This window comes from Pleurodeles waltl, chromosome 10 (genome assembly GCF_031143425.1).
Source record: "Pleurodeles waltl isolate 20211129_DDA chromosome 10, aPleWal1.hap1.20221129, whole genome shotgun sequence".
Lineage (NCBI taxonomy): Eukaryota > Metazoa > Chordata > Amphibia > Caudata > Salamandridae > Pleurodeles > Pleurodeles waltl.
The window spans coordinates 327,022,743-327,039,939 of record NC_090449.1 but is presented as its reverse complement, the minus strand read 5'-3'; the positions used below and the strand labels follow the sequence as shown (position 1 = coordinate 327,039,939).

Sequence of the window (17,197 nt, the reverse complement as noted above, 5' to 3'; positions counted from 1 at the left end):
TGCTCCCTAAAAGCTTAGTCTCACTCAGGGATGGCCTTTAAAAACTTGTGACCTGTGTAAAACTTGTATTACTATTGCAGGCCGGTAAAAAGTTATCTGCATCTTTGCGTAGTCGTGCATGTGCCTGGTCTCTTATTCTGTTTTTTACTTTTTTTTTTCTTGGCCATGTTATATTGTGGGGCCTTTAAACCTGTCACCTTGATAGGAACATTGCAAGCGGCAGCATCGACAAGTGCAGACTGAGGAGTCAGACCTAAACACAGACTCAGCTGTCAGGATGGCCGAGTGGTCTAAGGCGGCAGCCTCAAGAGAGCTTGATCTTCAGTTAAGCTAAGCATCCTGGTTTGCTCATGTAGTTGTGGGTTCAAATCGCACTTCTGATAGGTCTATTTTCTGCCCTTAAATCTTCCTCTGCTTGCACAGCCAGCTCCCCACAACACTATCTTTGCAAGCTGCTGTAGCATATGAAAAGAAATCCACCAACCCTCCGGCTGGGCCCTCAATCAGCATTCCATGTATTTCTGGAAGGGGCATCTCAGTCACGCCTTCTGTTAGAGCTGCACCTTATCACTGTAACTACCATGCTGGTTTCTACTTAAGCAGTTGATTCCATCATTTGAAGTGAGGCTCTCCTGCCACTTTTGGGCAGAGAAGGCACTGCCCCTGCAACAACAACAGGCAGACAAGCTCAACCTGGGTTTCCTGGTTAGGTGGGCGGAGCAGAATGGCAATGGTCCCTCCTTGTGACTTGAAATTAACATGAAGAAGACAGAGAGGCAGCTGGGAGTAGGCAGTACCCATGCACCCCTGAACACTGTCTTGCGATTTTCACCCAATTCTGAAATGAGTCGGGAGGAAAGGAGGTGATTTTCCTATCGAAGGCCATTCTGGGAATTCAGCCACCCCGCGTCTCCCAGGTGAGTGTTTCAGGCCTGTGAGGCACTCATATAAATCTCGCCTGATCGAGCACTGAGCGAGCAAGTGTGCTTGAATACAAGAGGCATGCTCCTCTGGCTCAGGCGCAAGAGATGGCAGGCCCTTCAGTGCTTCTGGTCTGGAAGTCTACGGTGCAAGGGCCCAGGTCCTGCGGAGGCGTACAACTACCAGAAAGGGTCTGCTTTTCTCATCAGCGCCACAGTTCAGCTTGCTAGCATAGGGCTTCTTGACTACCTCTTGCCTTGCTAGAGGCAAAAAAAAAACCCTTGGCACAAAACATCAATTGCTATGGCACGCTTAGAAGGAGAGTCTCCAAGTGGCCCTGCTTTTTCACAAAGACACTTCAGAAGATGTTTGAAAGGCTTTTGCAGCAGCAGGCTCGTTGGTCTAGGGGTATGATTCTCGCTTTGGGTGTGAGAGGTCCCGGGTTCAAATCCCGGACGAGCCCGTGCCTTCATAGGTTCGATCTGTTTTTAAACAGGAGTATTTCTGCTTTCCACTCTTGTAAGATGCCATGGTGGAATGCATTGCATGCTTTCTACTGGTGTCGAGGCAGTTCGGCATGATGAAGGAGTGCGGGATTTCTTTCTAACTGCTTTTTTGTGTTGGAGCAGCACTTCTCGTTGGAACATGAAATGCACAGTGCTTCTCCAAAGTAATTGCAGGGCTGGTTTTGAAATCACCTCTTGGAATGAAAGTGATCCCAGTTCCTTTCTTCCAAAGGAAGAGATCCTGTCAGAAAGGCTCAGCTTTGAGCGTCATGAATATTGTCCCTTAGTCCTTGCATTCCAGTCCAAAGCATAGCCACATAAAGAAAGCAGGTGTGTCTGTTTCCAGTGCAGTGGTTCCAGTCCAATGCATAGCCACATGAAGCAAGTAAGCAGGCATGTCTGTTTCTGTAGTGTAGTGGTTATCACGTTTGCCTTACACGCGAAAGGTCCCTGGTTCGAGGCCAGGCAGAAACAGCAAGTTGCTGTGCTTTATCACATTATTTGCATTTACCACCTCACCTGACAGGTAAATTGAAATTAAAGAGGCTGTGTCTATCCCTCACCATCGTGAGGTACTACGCTCCAAGGGCATCGGTCTCAACTCACCAAGAGAAGACGATACACCTTACGGCAGTCAGTTGCTCCCTTTTTGACCTTTCCATTGAAGCCTGGGCCTACTGTGGTCAAGCCAGCCAAGGAAGGAAGGTATGAGAGCGAAAATGGCTTTCCTACCTTCACCAAGAACATACACCTTGAGCAAAGAAAGGGCCAGACTTACAAGGCCCTATCGCCACCGGCACATCATCTTTAGTGACGCCCCGGTGGCACTATGTACTGTGCCGTATTTACAAGACGCCGTTCAACCACGTTTTGTGGCTTAACACCACCTTGTAAATACGGCCCCGTCACACGCAGCCCTTTCCCTGGAAGGGGCGTGCAATGGGCGTTGCTCTGGGTGGGCCACTGCAACACCATAGCATTTTGATGCTGCTCCAGTTTTACGAGTTTTTGTAAATCTGTGGCAGCGCCAAAAACCAAGCGCCATACAATGGGTGTCGTTATAGTGGAGAAACGAGCAGAAATGTTTTCATTTCTCCTCATTTTTGCTCTTTCTATGTGTGCTGCACGAACATATTGCCACTGAAGATTTCTGTTGTGCAGGAAGGTGTGCCTTCCTGAACAAAAACAATTTCCCCCTCCACGCAGCCATCCTTGTACCATGGCGCAAGGATGGCTGCGTTGGTGCTCGGCAGCTAATTTAGAGCTGGCGCAGAGGGAAGCACAGGGGTGCGCTGAATTCTACTAAATACGGCGCTTCCCTGCATTTTGAAAATGACTGAGTGCGAGGCTGCCAAATTTGGCAGAGCGTCTCACTCAGTCATCCTCTTGTAATTATGGGCCAAAAGGTCTAAAGGATAGAGGCGTTTTATGTCATGTTCGATGACGACCATGGAAATGACTCTAGTCATATTGCAGAAGAGAGAACCATGTGCATTTTCTTGGGTTGCGATGTATTCGCCCACTCTCTGCCCTCAACCCTAGGAGCAGGGTCTGAGCAGTGGTGCTTCTGTGCCCTCGCTCGTTGGTGTCCGGGTCCAAATCCCCAACACACCCTTTTTAGCAGAAAACACACAAATTTTACTCAAAATACACAAAGCTTGAAGATTCCTCATTCCACTCAAAGCATTGTTGTGCAAAATATTTTTAGCCTCAGGAGAAAAAAAGGATCACCATGCCTTGGCTTCCTTCCTGCTTGCTTTCAGTGTGCTCTGTGTGATGCTTTCACAGGCTCTGGTTTCAGGCATTTAGGCATCAGATATTTGTCTCTACCCGCAGCTGTGACTTTTCAGTACATCTGAGTGTACGCTTGCTGGCTGACAACGCTGCAATTTTCACACTTACTCCTCGCTTTGCGAGCAACTGCTGATCAAGTATAGAGGCAATCGGGCAAACATATGAGGGGAATTTTGCTCCTTCAGTCAAGCCCTCATGCTTGTTTCTGTAGTGTAGTGGTTATCACGTTCGCCTAACACGCGAAAGGTCCCCGGTTCGAGACCGGGCAGAAACAATGGGCAGTGTCTGCTTTTGTGTTTGCTCCCTAAAAGCTTAGTCTCACTCAGGGATGGCCTTTAAAAACTTGTGACCTGTGTAAAACTTGTATTACTATTGCAGGCCGGTAAAAAGTTATCTGCATCTTTGCGTAGTCGTGCATGTGCCTGGTTTCTTATTCTGTTTTTTACTTTTTTTTTTCTTGGCCATGTTATATTGTGGGGCCTTTAAACCTGTCACCTTGATAGGAACATTGCAAGCGGCAGCATCGACAAGTGCAGACTGAGGAGTCAGACCTAAACACAGACTCAGCTGTCAGGATGGTCGAGTGGTCTAAGGCGGCAGCCTCAAGAGAGCTTGATCTTCAGTTAAGCTAAGCATCCTGGTTTGCTCATGTAGTTGTGGGTTCATATCGCACTTCTGATAGGTCTATTTTCTGCCCTTAAATCTTCTTCTGCTTGCACAGCCAGCTCCCCACAACACTATCTTTGCAAGCTGCTGTAGCATATTAAAAGAAATCCACCAACCCTCCGGCTGGGCCCTCAATCAGCATTCCATGTATTTCTGGAAGGGGCATCTCAGTCACGCCTTCTGTTAGAGCTGCACCTTATCACTGTAACTACCATGCTGGTTTCTACTTAAGCAGTTGATTCCATCGTTTGAAGTGAGGCTCTCCTGCCACTTTTGGGCAGAGAAGGCACTGCCCCTGCAACAACAACAGGCAGACAAGCTCAACCTGGGTTTCCTGGTTAGGTGGGCGGAGCAGAATGGCAATGGTCCCTCCTTGTGACTTGAAATTAACATGAAGAAGACAGAGAGGCAGCTGGGAGTAGGCAGTACCCATGCACCCCTGAACACTGTCTTGCGATTTTCACCCAATTCTGAAATGAGTCGGGAGGAAAGGAGGTGATTTTCCTATTGAAGGCCATTCTGAGAATTCAGCCACCCAGCGTCTCCCAGGTGAGTGTTTCAGGCCTGTGAGGCACTCATATAAATCTCGCCTGATCGAGCCCTGAGCGAGCAAGTGTGCTTGAATACAAGAGGCATGCTCCTCTGGCTCAGGCGCAAGAGATGGCAGGCCCTTCAGTGCTTCTGGTCTGGAAGTCTACGGTGCAAGGGCCCAGGTCCTGCGGAGGCGTACAACTACCAGAAAGGGTCTGCTTTTCTCGTCAGCGCCACAGTTCAGCTTGCTAGCATAGGGCTTCTTGACTACCTCTTGCCTTGCTAGAGGCAAAAAAAAAACCCTTGGCACAAAACATCAATTGCTATGGCACGCTTAGAAGGAGAGTCTCCGAGTGGCCCTGCTTTTTCACAAAGACACTTCAGAAGATGTTTGAAAGGCTTTTGCAGCAGCAGGCTCGTTGGTCTAGGGGTATGATTCTCGCTTTGGGTGTGAGAGGTCCCGGGTTCAAATCCCGGAAGAGCCCGTGTCTTTATAGGTTCGATCTGTTTTTAAACAGGAGTATTTCTGCTTTCCACTCTTGTAAGATGCCATGGTGGAATGCATTGCATGCTTTCTACTGGTGTCGAGGCAGTTCGGCATGATGAAGGAGTGCGGGATTTCTTTCTAACTGCTTTTTTGTGTTGGAGCAGCACTTCTCGTTGGAACATGAAATGCACAGTGCTTCTCCAAAGTAATTGCAGGGCTGGTTTTGAAATCACCTCTTGGAATGAAAGTGATCCCAGTTCCTTTCTTCCAAAGGAAGAGATCCTGTCAGAAAGGCTCAGCTTTGAGCGTCATGAATATTGTCCCTTAGTCCTTGCATTCCAGTCCAAAGCATAGCCACATAAAGAAAGCAGGTGTGTCTGTTTCCAGTGCAGTGGTTCCAGTCCAATGCATAGCCACATGAAGCAAGTAAGCAGGCATGTCTGTTTCTGTAGTGTAGTGGTTATCACGTTCGCCTTACACGCGAAAGGTCCCTGGTTCGAGGCCAGGCAGAAACAGCAAGTTGCTGTGCTTTATCACATTATTTGCATTTACCACCTCACCTGACAGGTAAATTGAAATTAAAGAGGCTGTGTCTATCCCTCACCATCGTGAGGTACTACGCTCCAAGGGCATCGGTCTCAACTCACCAAGAGAAGACGATACACCTTACGGCAGTCAGTTGCTCCCTTTTTGACCTTTCCATTGAAGCCTGGGCCTACTGTGGTCAAGCCAGCCAAGGAAGGAAGGTATGAGAGCGAAAATGGCTTTCCTACCTTCACCAAGAACATACACCTTGAGCAAAGAAAGGGCCAGACTTACAAGGCCCTATCGCCACCGGCACATCATCTTTAGTGACGCCCCGGTGGCACTATGTACTGTGCCGTATTTACAAGACGCCGTTCAACCACGTTTTGTGGCTTAACACCACCTTGTAAATACGGCCCCGTCACACGCAGCCCTTTCCCTGGAAGGGGCGTGCAATGGGCGTTGCTCTGGGTGGGCCACTGCAACACCATAGCATTTTGATGCTGCTCCAGTTTTACGAGTTTTTGTAAATCTGTGGCAGCGCCAAAAACCAAGCGCCATACAATGGGTGTCGTTATAGTGGAGAAACGAGCAGAAATGTTTTCATTTCTCCTCATTTTTGCTCTTTCTATGTGTGCTGCACGAACATATCGCCACTGAAGATTTCTGTTGTGCAGGAAGGTGTGCCTTCCTGAACAAAAACAATTTCCCCCTCCACGCAGCCATCCTTGTACCATGGCGCAAGGATGGCTGCGTTGGTGCTCGGCAGCTAATTTAGAGCTGGCGCAGAGGGAAGCACAGGGGTGCGCTGTATTCTACTAAATACGGCGCTTCCCTGCATTTTGAAAATGACTGAGTGCGAGGCTGCCAAATTTGGCAGAGCGTCTCACTCAGTCATCCTCTTGTAATTATGGGCCAAAAGGTCTAAAGGATAGAGGCGTTTTATGTCATGTTCGATGACGACCATGGAAATGACTCTAGTCATATTGCAGAAGAGAGAACCATGTGCATTTTCTTGCCTTGCGATGTATTCGCCCACTCTCTGCCCTCAACCCTAGGAGCAGGGTCTGAGCAGTGGTGCTTCTGTGCCCTCGCTCGTTGGTGTCCGGGTCCAAATCCCCAACACACCCTTTTTAGCAGAAAACACACAAATTTTACTCAAAATACACAAAGCTTGAAGATTCCTCATTCCACTCAAAGCATTGTTGTGCAAAATATTTTTAGCCTCAGGAGAAAAAAAGGATCACCATGCCTTGGCTTCCTTCCTGCTTGCTTTCAGTGTGCTCTGTGTGATGCTTTCACAGGCTCTGGTTTCAGGCATTTAGGCATCAGATATTTGTCTCTACCCGCAGCTGTGACTTTTCAGTACATCTGAGTGTACGCTTGCTGGCTGACAACGCTGCAATTTTCACACTTACTCCTCGCTTTGCGAGCAACTGCTGATCAAGTATAGAGGCAATCGGGCAAACATATGAGGGGAATTTTGCTCCTTCAGTCAAGCCCTCATGCTTGTTTCTGTAGTGTAGTGGTTATCACGTTCGCCTAACACGCGAAAGGTCCCCGGTTCGAGACCGGGCAGAAACAATGGGCAGTGTCTGCTTTTGTGTTTGCTCCCTAAAAGCTTAGTCTCACTCAGGGATGGCCTTTAAAAACTTGTGACCTGTGTAAAACTTGTATTACTATTGCAGGCCGGTAAAAAGTTATCTGCATCTTTGCGTAGTCGTGCATGTGCCTGGTTTCTTATTCTGTTTTTTACTTTTTTTTTTCTTGGCCATGTTATATTGTGGGGCCTTTAAACCTGTCACCTTGATAGGAACATTGCAAGCGGCAGCATCGACAAGTGCAGACTGAGGAGTCAGACCTAAACACAGACTCAGCTGTCAGGATGGCCGAGTGGTCTAAGGCGGCAGCCTCAAGAGAGCTTGATCTTCAGTTAAGCTAAGCATCCTGGTTTGCTCATGTAGTTGTGGGTTCAAATCGCACTTCTGATAGGTCTATTTTCTGCCCTTAAATCTTCCTCTGCTTGCACAGCCAGCTCCCCACAACACTATCTTTGCAAGCTGCTGTAGCATATGAAAAGAAATCCACCAACCCTCCGGCTGGGCCCTCAATCAGCATTCCATGTATTTCTGGAAGGGGCATCTCAGTCACGCCTTCTGTTAGAGCTGCACCTTATCACTGTAACTACCATGCTGGTTTCTACTTAAGCAGTTGATTCCATCGTTTGAAGTGAGGCTCTCCTGCCACTTTTGGGCAAAGAAGGCACTGCCCCTGCAACAACAACAGGCAGACAAGCTCAACCTGGGTTTCCTGGTTAGGTGGGCGGAGCAGAATGGCAATGGTCCCTCCTTGTGACTTGAAATTAACATGAAGAAGACAGAGAGGCAGCTGGGAGTAGGCAGTACCCATGCACCCCTGAACACTGTCTTGCGATTTTCACCCAATTCTGAAATGAGTCGGGAGGAAAGGAGGTGATTTTCCTATCGAAGGCCATTCTGGGAATTCAGCCACCCCGCGTCTCCCAGGTGAGTGTTTCAGGCCTGTGAGGCACTCATATAAATCTCGCCTGATCGAGCACTGAGCGAGCAAGTGTGCTTGAATACAAGAGGCATGCTCCTCTGGCTCAGGCGCAAGAGATGGCAGGCCCTTCAGTGCTTCTGGTCTGGAAGTCTACGGTGCAAGGGCCCAGGTCCTGCGGAGGCGTACAACTACCAGAAAGGGTCTGCTTTTCTCATCAGCGCCACAGTTCAGCTTGCTAGCATAGGGCTTCTTGACTACCTCTTGCCTTGCTAGAGGCAAAAAAAAAACCCTTGGCACAAAACATCAATTGCTATGGCACGCTTAGAAGGAGAGTCTCCAAGTGGCCCTGATTTTTCACAAAGACACTTCAGAAGATGTTTGAAAGGCTTTTGCAGCAGCAGGCTCGTTGGTCTAGGGGTATGATTCTCGCTTTGGGTGTGAGAGGTCCCGGGTTCAAATCCCGGACGAGCCCGTGCCTTCATAGGTTCGATCTGTTTTTAAACAGGAGTATTTCTGCTTTCCACTCTTGTAAGATGCCATGGTGGAATGCATTGCATGCTTTCTACTGGTGTCGAGGCAGTTCGGCATGATGAAGGAGTGCGGGATTTCTTTCTAACTGCTTTTTTGTGTTGGAGCAGCACTTCTCGTTGGAACATGAAATGCACAGTGCTTCTCCAAAGTAATTGCAGGGCTGGTTTTGAAATCACCTCTTGGAATGAAAGTGATCCCAGTTCCTTTCTTCCAAAGGAAGAGATCCTGTCAGAAAGGCTCAGCTTTGAGCGTCATGAATATTGTCCCTTAGTCCTTGCATTCCAGTCCAAAGCATAGCCACATAAAGAAAGCAGGTGTGTCTGTTTCCAGTGCAGTGGTTCCAGTCCAATGCATAGCCACATGAAGCAAGTAAGCAGGCATGTCTGTTTCTGTAGTGTAGTGGTTATCATGTTCGCCTTACACGCGAAAGGTCCCTGGTTCGAGGCCAGGCAGAAACAGCGAGTTGCTGTGCTTTATCACATTATTTGCATTTACCACCTCACCTGACAGGTAAATTGAAATTAAAGAGGCTGTGTCTATCCCTCACCATCGTGAGGTACTACGCTCCAAGGGCATCGGTCTCAACTCACCAAGAGAAGACGATACACCTTACGGCAGTCAGTTGCTCCCTTTTTGACCTTTCCATTGAAGCCTGGGCCTACTGTGGTCAAGCCAGCCAAGGAAGGAAGGTATGAGAGCGAAAATGGCTTTCCTACCTTCACCAAGAACATACACCTTGAGCAAAGAAAGGGCCAGACTTACAAGGCCCTATCGCCACCGGCACATCATCTTTAGTGACGCCCCGGTGGCACTATGTACTGTGCCGTATTTACAAGACGCCGTTCAACCACGTTTTGTGGCTTAACACCACCTTGTAAATACGGCCCCGTCACACGCAGCCCTTTCCCTGGAAGGGGCGTGCAATGGGCGTTGCTCTGGGTGGGCCACTGCAACACCATAGCATTTTGATGCTGCTCCAGTTTTACGAGTTTTTGTAAATCTGTGGCAGCGCCAAAAACCAAGCGCCATACAATGGGTGTCGTTATAGTGGAGAAACGAGCAGAAATGTTTTCATTTCTCCTCATTTTTGCTCTTTCTATGTGTGCTGCACGAACATATCGCCACTGAAGATTTCTGTTGTGCAGGAAGGTGTGCCTTCCTGAACAAAAACAATTTCCCCCTCCACGCAGCCATCCTTGTACCATGGCGCAAGGATGGCTGCGTTGGTGCTCGGCAGCTAATTTAGAGCTGGCGCAGAGGGAAGCACAGGGGTGCGCTGAATTCTACTAAATACGGCGCTTCCCTGCATTTTGAAAATGACTGAGTGCGAGGCTGCCAAATTTGGCAGAGCGTCTCACTCAGTCATCCTCTTGTAATTATGGGCCAAAAGGTCTAAAGGATAGAGGCGTTTTATGTCATGTTCGATGACGACCATGGAAATGACTCTAGTCATATTGCAGAAGAGAGAACCATGTGCATTTTCTTGCCTTGCGATGTATTCGCCCACTCTCTGCCCTCAACCCTAGGAGCAGGGTCTGAGCAGTGGTGCTTCTGTGCCCTCGCTCGTTGGTGTCCGGGTCCAAATCCCCAACACACCCTTTTTAGCAGAAAACACACAAATTTTACTCAAAATACACAAAGCTTGAAGATTCCTCATTCCACTCAAAGCATTGTTGTGCAAAATATTTTTAGCCTCAGGAGAAAAAAAGGATCACCATGCCTTGGCTTCCTTCCTGCTTGCTTTCAGTGTGCTCTGTGTGATGCTTTCACAGGCTCTGGTTTCAGGCATTTAGGCATCAGATATTTGTCTCTACCCGCAGCTGTGACTTTTCAGTACATCTGAGTGTACGCTTGCTGGCTGACAACGCTGCAATTTTCACACTTACTCCTCGCTTTGCGAGCAACTGCTGATCAAGTATAGAGGCAATCGGGCAAACATATGAGGGGAATTTTGCTCCTTCAGTCAAGCCCTCATGCTTGTTTCTGTAGTGTAGTGGTTATCACGTTCGCCTAACACGCGAAAGGTCCCCGGTTCGAGACCGGGCAGAAACAATGGGCAGTGTCTGCTTTTGTGTTTGCTCCCTAAAAGCTTAGTCTCACTCAGGGATGGCCTTTAAAAACTTGTGACCTGTGTAAAACTTGTATTACTATTGCAGGCCGGTAAAAAGTTATCTGCATCTTTGCGTAGTCGTGCATGTGCCTGGTTTCTTATTCTGTTTTTTACTTTTTTTTTTCTTGGCCATGTTATATTGTGGGGCCTTTAAACCTGTCACCTTGATAGGAACATTGCAAGCGGCAGCATCGACAAGTGCAGACTGAGGAGTCAGACCTAAACACAGACTCAGCTGTCAGGATGGTCGAGTGGTCTAAGGCGGCAGCCTCAAGAGAGCTTGATCTTCAGTTAAGCTAAGCATCCTGGTTAGCTCATGTAGTTGTGGGTTCAAATCGCACTTCTGATAGGTCTATTTTCTGCCCTTAAATCTTCCTCTGCTTGCACAGCCAGCTCCCCACAACACTATCTTTGCAAGCTGCTGTAGCATATTAAAAGAAATCCACCAACCCTCCGGCTGGGCCCTCAATCAGCATTCCATGTATTTCTGGAAGGGGCATCTCAGTCACGCCTTCTGTTAGAGCTGCACCTTATCACTGTAACTACCATGCTGGTTTCTACTTAAGCAGTTGATTCCATCGTTTGAAGTGAGGCTCTCCTGCCACTTTTGGGCAAAGAAGGCACTGCCCCTGCAACAACAACAGGCAGACAAGCTCAACCTGGGTTTCCTGGTTAGGTGGGCGGAGCAGAATGGCAATGGTCCCTCCTTGTGACTTGAAATTAACATGAAGAAGACAGAGAGGCAGCTGGGAGTAGGCAGTACCCATGCACCCCTGAACACTGTCTTGCGATTTTCACCCAATTCTGAAATGAGTCGGGAGGAAAGGAGGTGATTTTCCTATCGAAGGCCATTCTGGGAATTCAGCCACCCAGCGTCTCCCAGGTGAGTGTTTCAGGCCTGTGAGGCACTCATATAAATCTCGCCTGATCGAGCACTGAGCGAGCAAGTGTGCTTGAATACAAGAGGCATGCTCCTCTGGCTCAGGCGCAAGAGATGGCAGGCCCTTCAGTGCTTCTGGTCTGGAAGTCTACGGTGCAAGGGCCCAGGTCCTGCGGAGGCGTACAACTACCGGAAAGGGTCTGCTTTTCTCATCAGCGCCACAGTTCAGCTTGCTAGCATAGGGCTTCTTGACTACCTCTTGCCTTGCTAGAGGCAAAAAAAAAACCCTTGGCACAAAACATCAATTGCTATGGCACGCTTAGAAGGAGAGTCTCCAAGTGGCCCTGCTTTTTCACAAAGACACTTCAGAAGATGTTTGAAAGGCTTTTGCAGCAGCAGGCTCGTTGGTCTAGGGGTATGATTCTCGCTTTGGGTGTGAGAGGTCCCGGGTTCAAATCCCGGACGAGCCCGTGCCTTCATAGGTTCGATCTGTTTTTAAACAGGAGTATTTCTGCTTTCCACTCTTGTAAGATGCCATGGTGGAATGCATTGCATGCTTTCTACTGGTGTCGAGGCAGTTCGGCATGATGAAGGAGTGCGGGATTTCTTTCTAACTGCTTTTTTGTGTTGGAGCAGCACTTCTCGTTGGAACATGAAATGCACAGTGCTTCTCCAAAGTAATTGCAGGGCTGGTTTTGAAATCACCTCTTGGAATGAAAGTGATCCCAGTTCCTTTCTTCCAAAGGAAGAGATCCTGTCAGAAAGGCTCAGCTTTGAGCGTCATGAATATTGTCCCTTAGTCCTTGCATTCCAGTCCAAAGCATAGCCACATAAAGAAAGCAGGTGTGTCTGTTTCCAGTGCAGTGGTTCCAGTCCAATGCATAGCCACATGAAGCAAGTAAGCAGGCATGTCTGTTTCTGTAGTGTAGTGGTTATCACGTTCGCCTTACACGCGAAAGGTCCCTGGTTCGAGGCCAGGCAGAAACAGCAAGTTGCTGTGCTTTATCACATTATTTGCATTTACCACCTCACCTGACAGGTAAATTGAAATTAAAGAGGCTGTGTCTATCCCTCACCATCGTGAGGTACTACGCTCCAAGGGCATCGGTCTCAACTCACCAAGAGAAGACGATACACCTTACGGCAGTCAGTTGCTCCCTTTTTGACCTTTCCATTGAAGCCTGGGCCTACTGTGGTCAAGCCAGCCAAGGAAGGAAGGTATGAGAGCGAAAATGGCTTTCCTACCTTCACCAAGAACATACACCTTGAGCAAAGAAAGGGCCAGACTTACAAGGCCCTATCGCCACCGGCACATCATCTTTAGTGACGCCCCGGTGGCACTATGTACTGTGCCGTATTTACAAGACGCCGTTCAACCACGTTTTGTGGCTTAACACCACCTTGTAAATACGGCCCCGTCACACGCAGCCCTTTCCCTGGAAGGGGCGTGCAATGGGCGTTGCTCTGGGTGGGCCACTGCAACACCATAGCATTTTGATGCTGCTCCAGTTTTACGAGTTTTTGTAAATCTGTGGCAGCGCCAAAAACCAAGCGCCATACAATGGGTGTCGTTATAGTGGAGAAACGAGCAGAAATGTTTTCATTTCTCCTCATTTTTGCTCTTTCTATGTGTGCTGCACGAACATATCGCCACTGAAGATTTCTGTTGTGCAGGAAGGTGTGCCTTCCTGAACAAAAACAATTTCCCCCTCCACGCAGCCATCCTTGTACCATGGCGCAAGGATGGCTGCGTTGGTGCTCGGCAGCTAATTTAGAGCTGGCGCAGAGGGAAGCACAGGGGTGCGCTGAATTCTACTAAATACGGCGCTTCCCTGCATTTTGAAAATGACTGAGTGCGAGGCTGCCAAATTTGGCAGAGCGTCTCACTCAGTCATCCTCTTGTAATTATGGGCCAAAAGGTCTAAAGGATAGAGGCGTTTTATGTCATGTTCGATGACGACCATGGAAATGACTCTAGTCATATTGCAGAAGAGAGAACCATGTGCATTTTCTTGCCTTGCGATGTATTCGCCCACTCTCTGCCCTCAACCCTAGGAGCAGGGTCTGAGCAGTGGTGCTTCTGTGCCCTCGCTCGTTGGTGTCCGGGTCCAAATCCCCAACACACCCTTTTTAGCAGAAAACACACAAATTTTACTCAAAATACACAAAGCTTGAAGATTCCTCATTCCACTCAAAGCATTGTTGTGCAAAATATTTTTAGCCTCAGGAGAAAAAAAGGATCACCATGCCTTGGCTTCCTTCCTGCTTGCTTTCAGTGTGCTCTGTGTGATGCTTTCACAGGCTCTGGTTTCAGGCATTTAGGCATCAGATATTTGTCTCTACCCGCAGCTGTGACTTTTCAGTACATCTGAGTGTACGCTTGCTGGCTGACAACGCTGCAATTTTCACACTTACTCCTCGCTTTGCGAGCAACTGCTGATCAAGTATAGAGGCAATCGGGCAAACATATGAGGGGAATTTTGCTCCTTCAGTCAAGCCCTCATGCTTGTTTCTGTAGTGTAGTGGTTATCACGTTCGCCTAACACGCGAAAGGTCCCCGGTTCGAGACCGGGCAGAAACAATGGGCAGTGTCTGCTTTTGTGTTTGCTCCCTAAAAGCTTAGTCTCACTCAGGGATGGCCTTTAAAAACTTGTGACCTGTGTAAAACTTGTATTACTATTGCAGGCCGGTAAAAAGTTATCTGCATCTTTGCGTAGTCGTGCATGTGCCTGGTTTCTTATTCTGTTTTTTACTTTTTTTTTTCTTGGCCATGTTATATTGTGGGGCCTTTAAACCTGTCACCTTGATAGGAACATTGCAAGCGGCAGCATCGACAAGTGCAGACTGAGGAGTCAGACCTAAACACAGACTCAGCTGTCAGGATGGCCGAGTGGTCTAAGGCGGCAGCCTCAAGAGAGCTTGATCTTCAGTTAAGCTAAGCATCCTGGTTTGCTCATGTAGTTGTGGGTTCATATCGCACTTCTGATAGGTCTATTTTCTGCCCTTAAATCTTCCTCTGCTTGCACAGCCAGCTCCCCACAACACTATCTTTGCAAGCTGCTGTAGCATATGAAAAGAAATCCACCAACCCTCCGGCTGGGCCCTCAATCAGCATTCCATGTATTTCTGGAAGGGGCATCTCAGTCACGCCTTCTGTTAGAGCTGCACCTTATCACTGTAACTACCATGCTGGTTTCTACTTAAGCAGTTGATTCCATCGTTTGAAGTGAGGCTCTCCTGCCACTTTTGGGCAGAGAAGGCACTGCCCCTGCAACAACAACAGGCAGACAAGCTCAACCTGGGTTTCCTGGTTAGGTGGGCGGAGCAGAATGGCAATGGTCCCTCCTTGTGACTTGAAATTAACATGAAGAAGACAGAGAGGCAGCTGGGAGTAGGCAGTACCCATGCACCCCTGAACACTGTCTTGCGATTTTCACCCAATTCTGAAATGAGTCGGGAGGAAAGGAGGTGATTTTCCTATCGAAGGCCATTCTGGGAATTCAGCCACCCCGCGTCTCCCAGGTGAGTGTTTCAGGCCTGTGAGGCACTCATATAAATCTCGCCTGATCGAGCACTGAGCGAGCAAGTGTGCTTGAATACAAGAGGCATGCTCCTCTGGCTCAGGCGCAAGAGATGGCAGGCCCTTCAGTGCTTCTGGTCTGGAAGTCTACGGTGCAAGGGCCCAGGTCCTGCGGAGGCATACAACTACCAGAAAGGGTCTGCTTTTCTCATCAGCGCCACAGTTCAGCTTGCTAGCATAGGGCTTCTTGACTACCTCTTGCCTTGCTAGAGGCAAAAAAAAAACCCTTGGCACAAAACATCAATTGATATGGCACGCTTAGAAGGAGAGTCTCCAAGTGGCCCTGCTTTTTCACAAAGACACTTCAGAAGATGTTTGAAAGGCTTTTGCAGCTGCAGGCTCGTTGGTCTAGGGATATGATTCTCACTTTGGGTGTGAGAGGTCCCGGGTTCAAATCCCGGACGAGCCCGTGCCTTCATAGGTTCGATCTGTTTTTAAACAGGAGTATTTCTGCTTTCCACTCTTGTAAGATGCCATGGTGGAATGCATTGCATGCTTTCTACTGGTGTCGAGGCAGTTCGGCATGATGAAGGAGTGCGGGATTTCTTTCTAACTGCTTTTTTGTGTTGGAGCAGCACTTCTCGTTGGAACATGAAATGCACAGTGCTTCTCCAAAGTAATTGCAGGGCTGGTTTTGAAATCACCTCTTGGAATGAAAGTGATCCCAGTTCCTTTCTTCCAAAGGAAGAGATCCTGTCAGAAAGGCTCAGCTTTGAGCGTCATGAATATTGTCCCTTAGTCCTTGCATTCCAGTCCAAAGCATAGCCACATAAAGAAAGCAGGTGTGTCTGTTTCCAGTGCAGTGGTTCCAGTCCAATGCATAGCCACATGAAGCAAATAAGCAGGCATGTCTGTTTCTGTAGTGTAGTGGTTATCACGTTCGCCTTACACGCGAAAGGTCCCTGGTTCGAGGCCAGGCAGAAACAGCAAGTTGCTGTGCTTTATCACATTATTTGCATTTACCACCTCACCTGACAGGTAAATTGAAATTAAAGAGGCTGTGTCTATCCCTCACCATCGTGAGGTACTACGCTCCAAGGGCATCGGTCTCAACTCACCAAGAGAAGACGATACACCTTACGGCAGTCAGTTGCTCCCTTTTTGACCTTTCCATTGAAGCCTGGGCCTACTGTGGTCAAGCCAGCCAAGGAAGGAAGGTATGAGAGCGAAAATGGCTTTCCTACCTTCACCAAGAACATACACCTTGAGCAAAGAAAGGGCCAGACTTACAAGGCCCTATCGCCACCGGCACATCATCTTTAGTGACGCCCCGGTGGCACTATGTACTGTGCCGTATTTACAAGACGCCGTTCAACCACGTTTTGTGGCTTAACACCATCTTGTAAATACGGCCCCTTCACACGCAGCCCTTTCCCTGGAAGGGGCGTGCAATGGGCGTTGCTCTGGGTGGGCCACTGCAACACCATAGCATTTTGATGCTGCTCCAGTTTTACGAGTTTTTGTAAATCTGTGGCAGCGCCAAAAACCAAGCGCCATACAATGGGTGTCGTTATAGTGGAGAAACGAGCAGAAATGTTTTCATTTCTCCTCATTTTTGCTCTTTCTATGTGTGCTGCACGAACATATCGCCACTGAAGATTTCTGTTGTGCAGGAAGGTGTGCCTTCCTGAACAAAAACAATTTCCCCCTCCACGCAGCCATCCTTGTACCATGGCGCAAGGATGGCTGCGTTGGTGCTCGGCAGCTAATTTAGAGCTGGCGCAGAGGGAAGCACAGGGGTGCGCTGAATTCTACTAAATACGGCGCTTCCCTGCATTTTGAAAATGACTGAGTGCGAGGCTGCCAAATTTGGCAGAGCGTCTCACTCAGTCATCCTCTTGTAATTATGGGCCAAAAGGTCTAAAGGATAGAGGCGTTTTATGTCATGTTCGATGACGACCATGGAAATGACTCTAGTCATATTGCAGAAGAGAGAACCATGTGCATTTTCTTGCCTTGCGATGTATTCGCCCACTCTCTGCCCTCAACCCTAGGAGCAGGGTCTGAGCAGTGGTGCTTCTGTGCCCTCGCTCGTTGGTGTCCGGGTCCAAATCCCCAACACACCCTTTTTAGCAGAAAACACACAAATTTTACTCAAAATACACAAAGCTTGAAGATTCCTCATTCCACTCAAAGCATTGTTGTG

The 17,197-nt window shown here is 48.4% G+C and overlaps 12 non-coding genes across 12 annotated transcripts; all 12 read left to right on the top strand.

Annotated features, from left to right (window-relative positions):
• Nucleotides 1-1,312: 1,312 nt before the first annotated feature.
• TRNAP-UGG (transfer RNA proline (anticodon UGG)) lies at nt 1,313-1,384 on the top strand. Its single transcript has one exon. It is a non-coding gene; the product is annotated as a tRNA-Pro (tRNA).
• A 444-nt stretch (nt 1,385-1,828) lies between these two features.
• TRNAV-UAC (transfer RNA valine (anticodon UAC)) lies at nt 1,829-1,901 on the top strand. The gene has a single exon. It is a non-coding gene; the product is annotated as a tRNA-Val (tRNA).
• Nucleotides 1,902-3,422: 1,521 nt separating this feature from the next.
• Nucleotides 3,423-3,495, top strand: TRNAV-AAC (transfer RNA valine (anticodon AAC)). The gene has a single exon. It is a non-coding gene; the product is annotated as a tRNA-Val (tRNA).
• Nucleotides 3,496-5,347: 1,852 nt separating this feature from the next.
• TRNAV-UAC (transfer RNA valine (anticodon UAC)) lies at nt 5,348-5,420 on the top strand. Its single transcript has one exon. It is a non-coding gene; the product is annotated as a tRNA-Val (tRNA).
• A 1,521-nt stretch (nt 5,421-6,941) lies between these two features.
• Nucleotides 6,942-7,014, top strand: TRNAV-AAC (transfer RNA valine (anticodon AAC)). Its single transcript has one exon. It is a non-coding gene; the product is annotated as a tRNA-Val (tRNA).
• A 1,336-nt stretch (nt 7,015-8,350) lies between these two features.
• TRNAP-UGG (transfer RNA proline (anticodon UGG)) lies at nt 8,351-8,422 on the top strand. Its single transcript has one exon. It is a non-coding gene; the product is annotated as a tRNA-Pro (tRNA).
• A 444-nt stretch (nt 8,423-8,866) lies between these two features.
• On the top strand, nt 8,867-8,939 carry TRNAV-UAC (transfer RNA valine (anticodon UAC)). Its single transcript has one exon. It is a non-coding gene; the product is annotated as a tRNA-Val (tRNA).
• A 1,521-nt stretch (nt 8,940-10,460) lies between these two features.
• On the top strand, nt 10,461-10,533 carry TRNAV-AAC (transfer RNA valine (anticodon AAC)). The gene has a single exon. It is a non-coding gene; the product is annotated as a tRNA-Val (tRNA).
• Nucleotides 10,534-11,869: 1,336 nt separating this feature from the next.
• Nucleotides 11,870-11,941, top strand: TRNAP-UGG (transfer RNA proline (anticodon UGG)). The gene has a single exon. It is a non-coding gene; the product is annotated as a tRNA-Pro (tRNA).
• Nucleotides 11,942-12,385: 444 nt separating this feature from the next.
• TRNAV-UAC (transfer RNA valine (anticodon UAC)) lies at nt 12,386-12,458 on the top strand. The gene has a single exon. It is a non-coding gene; the product is annotated as a tRNA-Val (tRNA).
• A 1,521-nt stretch (nt 12,459-13,979) lies between these two features.
• Nucleotides 13,980-14,052, top strand: TRNAV-AAC (transfer RNA valine (anticodon AAC)). Its single transcript has one exon. It is a non-coding gene; the product is annotated as a tRNA-Val (tRNA).
• A 1,852-nt stretch (nt 14,053-15,904) lies between these two features.
• Nucleotides 15,905-15,977, top strand: TRNAV-UAC (transfer RNA valine (anticodon UAC)). Its single transcript has one exon. It is a non-coding gene; the product is annotated as a tRNA-Val (tRNA).
• The last annotated feature ends 1,220 nt before the right edge of the window (nt 15,978-17,197 follow it).